At 38.5% G+C, this 10,769-nt stretch overlaps 1 pseudogene; it reads left to right on the forward strand.

Moving 5' to 3' along the window:
* The first annotated feature begins 1,257 nt into the window (after positions 1 to 1,257).
* LOC141584574 (small ribosomal subunit protein eS12-like) lies at positions 1,258 to 6,427 on the forward strand (annotated as a pseudogene).
* Positions 6,428 to 10,769: the final 4,342 nt, after the last annotated feature.

Below are 10,769 nucleotides of genomic sequence, written 5' to 3' on the forward strand. Positions count from 1 at the left end.
AACCAATATTATTGTAAAGAATAGTACTTATCAAAGCATCTCTTTGGAATTGTGTCCTTTATGGTGCTGTCTCCCTAAGAGGTCTTGCACGGAAGTCTCCTTACCATCCCCACTATAGAATAACTCAACTGTAGGAGAACACAGAGTCCCTGAGGCGAACAGGATGAAATTAGATTCCTGGTAAATCTTGAAGGGGTCCAATAAAGAACACCTCTTTTACCAATCCAAACTAAAAATTCATTGAAACAAAAGTCTCAGCAGATTAACTGATGGATATTATTACTAATGTAAAGTTGGTTGGAGAATGTGGCTTTAGATATTCAACTAACAGGTTTTGCTAATTTTTGACCTCAGAATTCATAATAATTTTTTTTTTTTTTTTTTTTTGAGACGGAGTCTCGCTGTTACCCAGTCTGGAGTGCAATGGCGTGATCTCAGCTCACTGTAACCTCTGCCTCTCTGGTTCAAGTGATTCTCCTGTGTCAGCCTACCGAGCAGCTGGGATTACAGGCGCCCATCACCATGCCCGGCTAATTGTTTTGTATTCTTTTAGTAGAGACAGTATTTCACTATGTTGGCCAGGCTGGTCTTAAACTCCAGACCTCCTGATCGGCCCGCCTCCACCTCCCAAAGTGCTGGGATTACAGGCGTAAGCCACCCACTGGGCCCCTGGATTCATAAGAATTAAGTACCCAGTCATGGGTGTGCTGGACCACTGTGGGGCTCCTCTGCCGCCTGAGCCACCCCTAGAAGTGGCCACATGGGGCACCTGAAAAGTGTCGCAGAGTTCCAAAGGAGAGAGAAAAGCCCAGATGCCTTTCTTCACTCAGATTTGCAGGTCTGAAAAGTTGCTCCTCCATTCACGTTCTTCCCGTGTTGTTTTTAGTCCTGGGGAGAAGAGTGGACATTTCCTCCTCTCTGGAAATACATTCTTGTTTCCCCATTAACTTTAAGCTCCTCCCTAGCATCCTTCAATCTCGTTTGCTACACTTCTTTTCATTTCCTTTGTTCTTTCCACATCTGTCTTTCCCTGTCTTGGGGTTCATACTGTATTGATCATGGGAAGCCATCAAACATTTTTCTCTGCCCTTTTTCTTAATAATTTATTTCAATCATATATAGTAACCATAGTGATATAATAGTAATATATCTTTATATATATGGAAATTGTGTACTGCCGGCTGGGCGCGGTAGCTCATACCTGTAATCCCAGCACTTTGGGAGACAGAGCGGGTGGATCACTTGAGGTCAGGAGTTTGAGACCAGCCTGGCCAATATGGTGAAACCCCATCTCTCTTAAAAATACAAAATTAGGTGGCCGTGGTGGCACGCGCCTGTAATCCCAGTAAAGGAAATATGTAATTTATATATTTTTAGATCTATATGTGAAATGAAACAAATCTTCATTCTCCATATTCAGGAAAGAAAAAATAAATTGAATTTAGGTTGAAACATGGAATGTGTGAATACCTAAGGAACATTACATTTATTAAAAAGAGTAAGTTCATTTATAAACAGATCCTAGAGCTAGTCATAGCTAGCTAGAAGCAACTGATTGGCAGTCTATTTGCATAATTTTTTCTTTCCTACATGTGATCAAACTATTTTCTATGTAAAGTTGTTTCTTGACTGCGTTTAGTTCCTTTGTCATAGTCTTACTATGAACTAAGTGTAATAATTTACAGTCTTCTGTTTGGTTCTTCTTAAATATTTACCGGAAATTTTAGCCTGTTGGCTCTACCACGATTGTCAGAGAAAAACAGGCTCGAAAACAAAATGCACAGCAGATGTAAAACACTGTAGAGTTCCCCACTGAATTGTCCACCAGAAATGATATTTTTAACACTAGGCAGCCCAATGGTTAATGTGGCAATAAGTGACAGAGAGTTCCTTGAAGCCTATAAAAAACCTGGCAATAGTGATCTTACAGATACTTGTAGTTAAAAATTGTTTATACCTGGAAAAGGAAAATGCAATTTTCTGCAAAATGCATGTCCATGGATAATGTGAGAGGAGAAACAAAAATAAAATGAAAATACAAACCTATAACCTGGTAAAATGAAACAGAAAATGTGTCACCTGCAGGACAAATAATTATTTCAAATATATACATTTAGACTGTTACTAAATGAAAAGTGACGAGATAAATATATGCCAACACTGACATACGCTGGTGAAATGTAAGCAGTTTTTCAAAAGCAGTTTATAGGCACTATCAAGCCAAATTAATCGTATTCCATCTGCCAGTTCTTTTAAAACCCTATCTCCCAACCTCCTTCCTTCCACATTAGGTTTATGGCCCTTCTGAAGAAAAGTGATGTATATGGTCAGACTTGCAGGGTGATGTCGTCTAAACCCTTTGAAAAGTATTCTTTCAGGCCGGGCGCGGTGGCTCAAGCCTGTAATCCCAGCACTTTGGGAGGCCGAGGCGGGTGGATCACGAGGTCAAGAGATCGAGACCATCCCGGTCAACATAGTGAAACCCCGTCTCTACTAAAAACACAAAAAATTAGCTGGGCATGGTGGCACGTGCCTGTAATCCCAGCTACTCAGGAGGCTGAGGCAGGAGAATTGCCTGAACCCAGGAGGCGGAGGTTGCGGTGAGCCGAGATCTCGCCATTGCACTCCAGCCTGGGTAACAAGAGCGAAACTCCGTCTCAAAAAAAAAAAAAAAAAAAGGAAAAGTATTCTTTCGTTCTACATAACTTAATTTTTTAAAAGTCAAGTTCAGGAATTTACCAACCTCTACACTAGAACATTCTTCACATCTGGTGTAAATCTTCTTTGCTGTAACGTAAACAATGTCGTAATTTAGTTTTTCCTCAGTTAACTTATAAGACTGACCTGTTTATAGTTCTTTCCATCTTGTAAAGAAAACTTATTAGAGTTTAAGTTTTATGATGGCCCAGACTCTGCTTTGTTTATTGTGTTATCTCAGCAACCTAAAATTGTCTGCTAATTAGAAGGTGAGCAATAAATGTTCAATGAATGAATTGGGTGAATTGTCTTTTTCAGAATAACAATATTATTTTAAACCTTGCTCAGAGATTATATTCCACTTCCTTCCACAGAGAGGCTTCATAGTTTCCTCTGTATCTTGTCCAGTTTGGTCCTATTAGACACAGTATTCTAGACCTTAATAGTTGTATTTTCATTGTGTTAATCACTATGATTATCATCATCATAAGCATTAAAATAAAACAATATAAATGGACTCCAGTGGACATTCCACTCCAGTGCCCTCTTGGGAGAACTTTGAATGTTTTCATTCAAAGCAGATTATATTTTACTTATAAATTAAATTTGTTCTAGTTTCAAAACTGGGAAAAAGGAAATCTAAGAAAAGAGATGCTATTTCTTACTCTTGCAAAATATTTTAAAAATTCAAATTGTTTTTGTCTGGCAATTACTAGTGATATGTCAACAATGGAAGTTCTATAAAGAGAGGAGATGAAGAATTTATAGATATTGTGTACTGCAGGCCAGGCACGGTGTCTCATGCCTATAATCCCAGCACTTTGGGAGGCAGAAGGGGTGGAATTCTTGAGGTCAGGAGGTTGAGACCAGCCCAGACGACATGGTGAGACCCCATCTCTCCTAAACATACAAAATTAGCTGAGCCCGTGGTGGCCCGTGCCTGTAATCCCAGTTACTCAGGAGACTGAGGCAGGAGAATCACCTGAACTCGGGAGGCAGAAGTTGCAGTGAGCTATGATTATGCCACTGCACTCTAGCCTAGGCAACAAAGTGAGACTCCGAATCAAAAAAACAAAAGAAAAAGAAAAAAGAAAAGAAATTGTGTATGGCATTCAAAGTGCAAAAAAAAGTGCAAATCAAAAGCACAGTGAAATGCCACTTTACACCCACTAGGATGGCTATAATAAAAAAGACTATATAAATGTTTTATTTGTAAGTGTTGACAAGGATGTAGAGAAGTTGGAACTTTTATATGTTGCTGGTAGGACTACAAAATGGTAGAGTCACTCTGAAAGTTTGAGAGTTACTAAAAATGTTAAGACAGAGTCACCACATGATCCAGAAATTTTACTCCTAGGTTTATGCCCAAAAGAAATGAAAGTATGTATTAATGCAAAAACTTGTACACAAATGTTCATGCCAGCATTATTCATAATAGCAATAAAAGTAGAAACAATCCAAATGTCTATCAGTTAATACATGGATAAACAAAATGAGACATATCCATTCAGTAGAATTTATTTAGCAATAAAAAGAAATTAAGAATGACACATGCTACAACACAGATGAACCTAAAAGTACTACGCAAAGTGAAAGAAGCTGGTTACAAAGACCACAAATTACATGAGTCTATTTATATAAGTAGGCATATGTATGTCCAGAATAGGCAAATCCATAGAGATAGATTAATGGCTATCTAGGGCTGGAGGTACTGGGGAGAAATCGGAGTGACTGCTAATGAGTATAAGGTTTCATTTCATTTTGGGGATGATAAAAATGTTCTAAAATTGTGGTGATGTGTGCACAACTACGTGAATAAACTAAGAACCACTGAATCATATACTTTAAAAGATTAAACTTTATGGAAATCAAATTGTGTCTCAATACAGCTGTTATTAAAAAAAGATATCTGAGGGATTGGAAGCAATTTAGTAGGTGAGGTATTTATATTAAAACATGCCAGACGCTCTTTCCCTGCCGCCGCCGAGTCGTGCGCAGGCGGAGGCTTGGGTGCGTTCAAGATCCCGCTTCACCCGTAACCCACCGCTATGGCCGAGGAAGGCATTGCCGCTGCAGGTGTAATGGACGTTAATACTGCTTAACAAGCGGTGCTGAAGACCGCCCTCATCCACTATGGCCTAGCACGTGGAATTCGCGAAGCTGCCAAAGCTTTATCAAGCGCCAAGCCCATCTGTGTGTGCTTGCATCCAACTGTGATGAGCCTATGTATGTCACATTGGTAGAGGCCCTTTGTGCTGAACACCAGATCAACCTAATTAAGGTTGATGACAACAAGAAACTAGGGGAGTGGGTAGGCCTCTGTAAAATTGACAGAGAGGGGAAGCCTGGTAAAGTGGTTGGTTGCAGTTGTGTAGTAGTGAAGGACTATGGCAAGGAGTCTCAGGCCAAGGATGTCATCGAAGAGTACTTCAAATGCAAGAAATGAAGAAATAATTTGGCTCACATACACACACAAACATGCCAGTCTTTTTCTTTTCTTTTTTTTTTTTAAGTAGAGATGGGGTTTCACCGTGTTAGCCAGAATGGTCTTGATCTCCTGACCTCATGATCCACCTGCCTTGGCCTCCCAAAGTGCTGGGATTACAGGCATGAGCCACTGCGCCCCGCCAAAACATGCCAGACTTTTTCTAGTGGGCCCTGGGTCAAGATTGGCGGAGTAAATTTCCATGCAGAGGCAACGCAGTGCTGTGACGGAGAGCACAGAATTTGCAGAGGGATTGTATGGATTTTAATCCTGACATGACCTCTTATTAAGTCAGGGATTGTGAGAAAATTATTCGGTGGCCTACTGTCCTCATTCACCAAATGGGAATAATGATAATGGTACTATGTTTTAGAGTTGTGATGATTAAATATAAGCTTTAACAGGGCCTGGTACATAATAAATTATAGTAAATGCTATTAGATTGGTGTAAAAATAATTGCGGATTTTTTTCCATTACTTTTACTGCAATTACTTTTGCACCAACCTAAAGATATAAGTATTTGCTATTATTATATAGGCTACCAAATTCAAAGCATAACCCTCTGGAGCTGACTGAATTTCAACTCTTTCTGTTTCCAAATGAGTAATTACATGAAAAAAGGAGCCAAAATTTTAGTAAGAAAAAAATGGATATCTAAGGAGTAGATTACAATAAAATACAGAGGAATAAAATATTTGTATTTGCCTTCTCATGCAGCTACATTTTAAGAATTAGTATCTTGTATCTGTGAAATGTGATTCAATATACGCCGAGAAAAAGGCAAGATGTCAGCACTCATCTTTTGAGACTTATAATTAGGAAACTCTCTAGCTACTAAGTTAACTACTGACTTACTCAGGTTGTTAGCATTGAGTGGATCCCACCCTTCTGGCCTGACTCTCGTTACAATAAGTCAGTTCTCTGTGATGGAAGAATGGACAGAAAGATTGAAAGAGTATTTGCCAGAGGTGGAGTTACTAGCCAGTTATGGGAAGAGTGAGATAGCTGAGAGCCACCTTGAGGGTCAGGATCTCAGTTTGGAAAATATCTTGGAGGAAAAATTGCACAGGATAGTTAATGTTCTTAGGTTAGGAGCAGCAGGTGGGGATTCCCAGGTGAGGCCAATTACTGATTGGTGATTTAGTGGTACTAAACTTATTCCCAGGGAAGGTTCTGTGAGCACTGGGAGGATCCATCTTAAGATGTAGGTCTTTTACTTTAGCTGACTTATTTTGAAATGTCTCACTTTGCCCCTAAAAATCTTTCAACAGGCATTTCTGACATTCTGATTAGCATTTATTCTTCAAAACCAAGGATAAAATTTTAGACTTAAAAAAAATGCATTGCATTTAGTACTTTATGTGGTTGTCAAGTTGGCAGCTTAGTTTTCTCATTATTTTTATATCAATGAAAAAGACTGATTCACCTTCCAGGTTAAACATAAGGTGTATGACTCACATTTAACAAAGCATAGATGTATGAGGATTAACCTGGTTATTGCTTCTTTTTGTTTTGTTTTAGGGTTTTTTTTTTTTTTGAGATGGAGGCTTGCTCTGTCACCCAGGCTGGAGTGCAGTGGTGTAGTCTTGGCTTACTGCAATATCTGCCTCCTGGGTTCCAGTGATTCTGCTGCCTCAATTTCCCAAGCAGCTGGGATTACATGTGCACACCACCATGACTGGCTAACTTTTGTATTTTTATAGAGATGGACTTCACCATGTTGGCCTGGCTGGTCTCCAACTCTTGACCTCAAGTAATCCGCCTGCCTTGGTCTCCCAAAGTGCTGGGATTACTGGTGTGAGCCACCGTGCCCAGCTTTCTGTTTTGTTGAATTTATAGTCTTCTGAGGGATCATTTTAAGACCAGTTTCTAATTTGGCCTTGGTCACAATTAGTTGTTTATGTGTCTACATTATAACTGAGGCATAAAACTCATTTGGAATGAACTGAAAGCTACTTGGTCACTCCTCTGTTACCATAAGAAGAAATGAGCAACAACGTAAGGCTTTAAAAATTATGACAATACAAAAGATGTAGCAAAACATATAGGTCTATTCTAGATTAAGATGGTAGAAAGGGTGTTTTAGAAATTATCTGTAATTAGGTCTTGTCAAAGGGAGATTAGAAACAAATTCAGAATCATCTGGGTTTCAACTGATACGGGGAGAGCCTACAGTGTGGGGTTCTTTTGGATGTGCCCCCACTTCCCCTTCCAGACCCTGAAAACCTTTTGGACTGCCTGAAGAGTCTAGATGATTGTAAGGTATTACATAAACTGAATACCATTATGTTAATTATCATATATATTTATAAAGGCATTTTCTGTTTCCAGGTATGTAAGAAAAGCATACACAGACATGTGAAAAATATATTTTGTTCTGCTTTTTCACTATTGAGCTAATGATATGTGAAAAGGAATATAGATGGTATTTACAACTGCTACTTATGAGTGAGAACATGGGTTTTCTGTTCCTGTGTTAATTTGCTGAGAATGATGGTTTCCAGCTTCATCCATGTCCCTGTAAAGGGCATAAACTCATTCTTTTTTATGATTGCATAGTAATCCATGGTGTTTATGTGCCACATTTTCTTTATCTTTATCTTTTCTTGATGGGCATTTGGGTTGGTCCCAAGTCTTTGCTACTGTGAATAGTGCTGCAATAAACATACATGTGCATGTGTCTTTATAATAGAATGATTTGTAATGGGATTGTTGGGTCAAATGGTATTTCTGGTTCTAGATCCTTGAGGAATTGCCACGCTGTCTTCGCAATGATTGAACTAATTTACACTCCCACTGACAGTGTAAAATTGTTCCTATTTCTCTACATCTCCTCCAACATCTGTTGTTTTCTTACATTTTAATAATTACCATTCTGAGGTGAGATGATACCTCATTTTGGTTTTGATTTGCATTTCTCTAATGACCAGTGATGATGAGCTTTTTTTCATGTTTGTTGGCCAATAAATGTCTTCTTTTGAGAAGTGTCTGTTCATATCCTTCACTCATTTTTTGATGGGGTTTTTTTCTTGTAAATTTGTTTAAGTTCCTTTTAGATTCTGGATGTTAGCTCTTTGTCAGATAAATGGATTGCAAAACTTTTCTCCCATTCTATAGGTTGCCTGTTCATTCCAATGATCGTTTCTTTTGCTGTGCAGAAGCTCTTTTGTTTAATTAGATCCCATTTGTCTATTTTGACTTTTGTTGCTATTGCTTTTGGTGTCTTAGTCATGAAGTCTTTGCCCATGCCTGTGTCCTGAATGGTATTGCCTAGGTTTTCTTCTAGGGTTTTTGGTCTTACGTTTAAATCTTTAATCCATCTGGAGTTAGTTTTTGTATAAGGTGTAAGGAAGGAGTACAGTTTCAGTTTTCTGCATACGGCCAGCCAATTTTCCCAACACCATTTATAAAATAGGGAATCTTTTTCCCATTGCTTTTGTCAGGTTTGTCAAAGATCAGATGGTTATAGATATGTGGCATTATTTCTGAGGCCTCTGTTATGTTCGATTGGTCTACATATCTGTTTTGGTACCAGTACCATGCTGTTTTGGTTACTGTGTTCTTGTATAGTTCAAAGTCAGGTAGCATAATGCCTCCAGCTTTGTTCTTTTTGCTTAGTATTGTCCTGGCAGTATGGGCTCTTTTGTTCCATATGAAATTTAAAGTAGTTTTTTCTCATTCTGTAAGGAAAGTAAATGGTAGCTTGATGAGAATAGCAATGAATCTATACTTTGAGCAGTATGGCCATTTTCATATTGATTCTTCCTATCCATGAGCATGGCATTTTTTTCCATTTGTTTGTGTCCTCTCTTATTTCCTTGAGCAGTGGTTTGGAGTTCTCCTTGAAGAGGTGCTTTACAACCCTTGTAAGTTCTATTCCTAGGTATTTAATCCTCTTTGCAGCGATTGTGAATGGGAGGTCACTCTTGATTTGGCTCTCTGTCTGTTATTGGTGTATAGGAGTGCTTGTGATCGTTGGACTTTGATTTTGTATCCTCAGACTTTGCTGAAGTTGTTTATCAGCTTAAATCTATTTGGGGCTGCATATGTTTATTGCAATACAATTCACAATTGCAAAGATATGGAACCAAACTAAGTGCCCATCAACCAAAGATGTGAAACTAAACTAAGTATCCATGTCCATCAACTGGTAAGTACATAAAGAAAATGTGACACACACGCACACACCCATACACACACACCATGGAATACTACTTAGCCATAAACAAGAATGAAATAATGTCTTTTGCAGCTGTTTGGATGGAGCTGGAGGCCATTATATTAGATGATGTAACTCAGGAATGAAAAACAAAATACCATATGTTCTCACTTATAAATTAGAGCATAGCTATGGGTATACAAAAGCATACCTTTGAGTGGTATAATGGACTTTGGAGACTCACAAGTGGGGACCTTGGGAAAAGGATGAAGGATAACAAGCTACATATTGGGTACAATGTACACTACTTGGTGACAGGTGTATCAAAATCTCAGGCTTCAACACTATACAATTTGTTCATGTAACCAGAAGCCACTTGTACCCCCAAAACTATTGATATTAAAAGGAATATATATATATTGCATTCCAAATTCCATCAGCTAACATTTCTCAAATCTTATTTCAAGAGAAACGAAAGATGAATTCTCTTCTTTCAAAAATCATACATGATATTTAGGAAAGCAGAGCACACTCAGACAAAAAAATAAAATTTTTTGAAGTAATTGGCAGGGCCAAAGAATAGTTTGTAGGCCAGGCATGGTGGCTCACGCCTGTAATCCCAGCACTTTGGGAGCCCAAGCCGGGTGGATTACCTAAGGTCAGGAATTCCAGAACAGCCTGGACAATATGGTGAAACCTTGTCTCTACTAAAAATACAAAAAAAAAAAAAAAAAAAAAAAAAAAAAAAATTTAGCCGGGTGTGGTGGTAGGTACCTGTAATCCCAGCTACTAGGGAGGCTGAGGCAGGAGAATCGCTTGAACTTGGGAGGCGGAGGTTGCAGTGAACAGAGATCACACCACTGCACTCCAGCCTGGGCGACAAGAGCAAAACTCCATCTCAAAGAAAAAAAAAGAATAGTTTGTAAAAACAAACACTGTTCAAGGGTAAATAACCAGAAAAATGAGCACACTAGACAAGGTATTCAAAAGGGTTTCCTCAAGACAGTGACATTTATTTTGGGTTTTTATAAAAACAAATTTGGATTAAAGTTGTGAGGGGACCTATCAGACAAAGAGGATAGCTGACTTTTGTGCAGGAGAAGGAAAAGAGAGTTTTGTTTCAGCTATCGGCACATTTCGTCTCACACTGTAAGACTTAAGATGAACAGAAAAATGTATTTAGCAAACAATCTATCGCATCTACTCCTGATTTTTTTTCTAATTTATTGAAAATCTCAGCTATATTTTCCTTATGCAGAATAGCCCCAAAATGTTCTAATATTGACTGTGTTTAAAGTTGTTTTTCCTCTAAATTTTACTTGATAAATCATTTTTTAACTTCATTTGTACAATTTTTGACTTTGTTCTCTTACATGACACTGGGTAATTGTAGACCAGGCAAAGCTTGTATACTAACTGACTCCCCG

Source organism: Saimiri boliviensis, chromosome 5, assembly GCF_048565385.1.
Source record: "Saimiri boliviensis isolate mSaiBol1 chromosome 5, mSaiBol1.pri, whole genome shotgun sequence".
NCBI classification, from domain to species: domain Eukaryota; kingdom Metazoa; phylum Chordata; class Mammalia; order Primates; family Cebidae; genus Saimiri; species Saimiri boliviensis.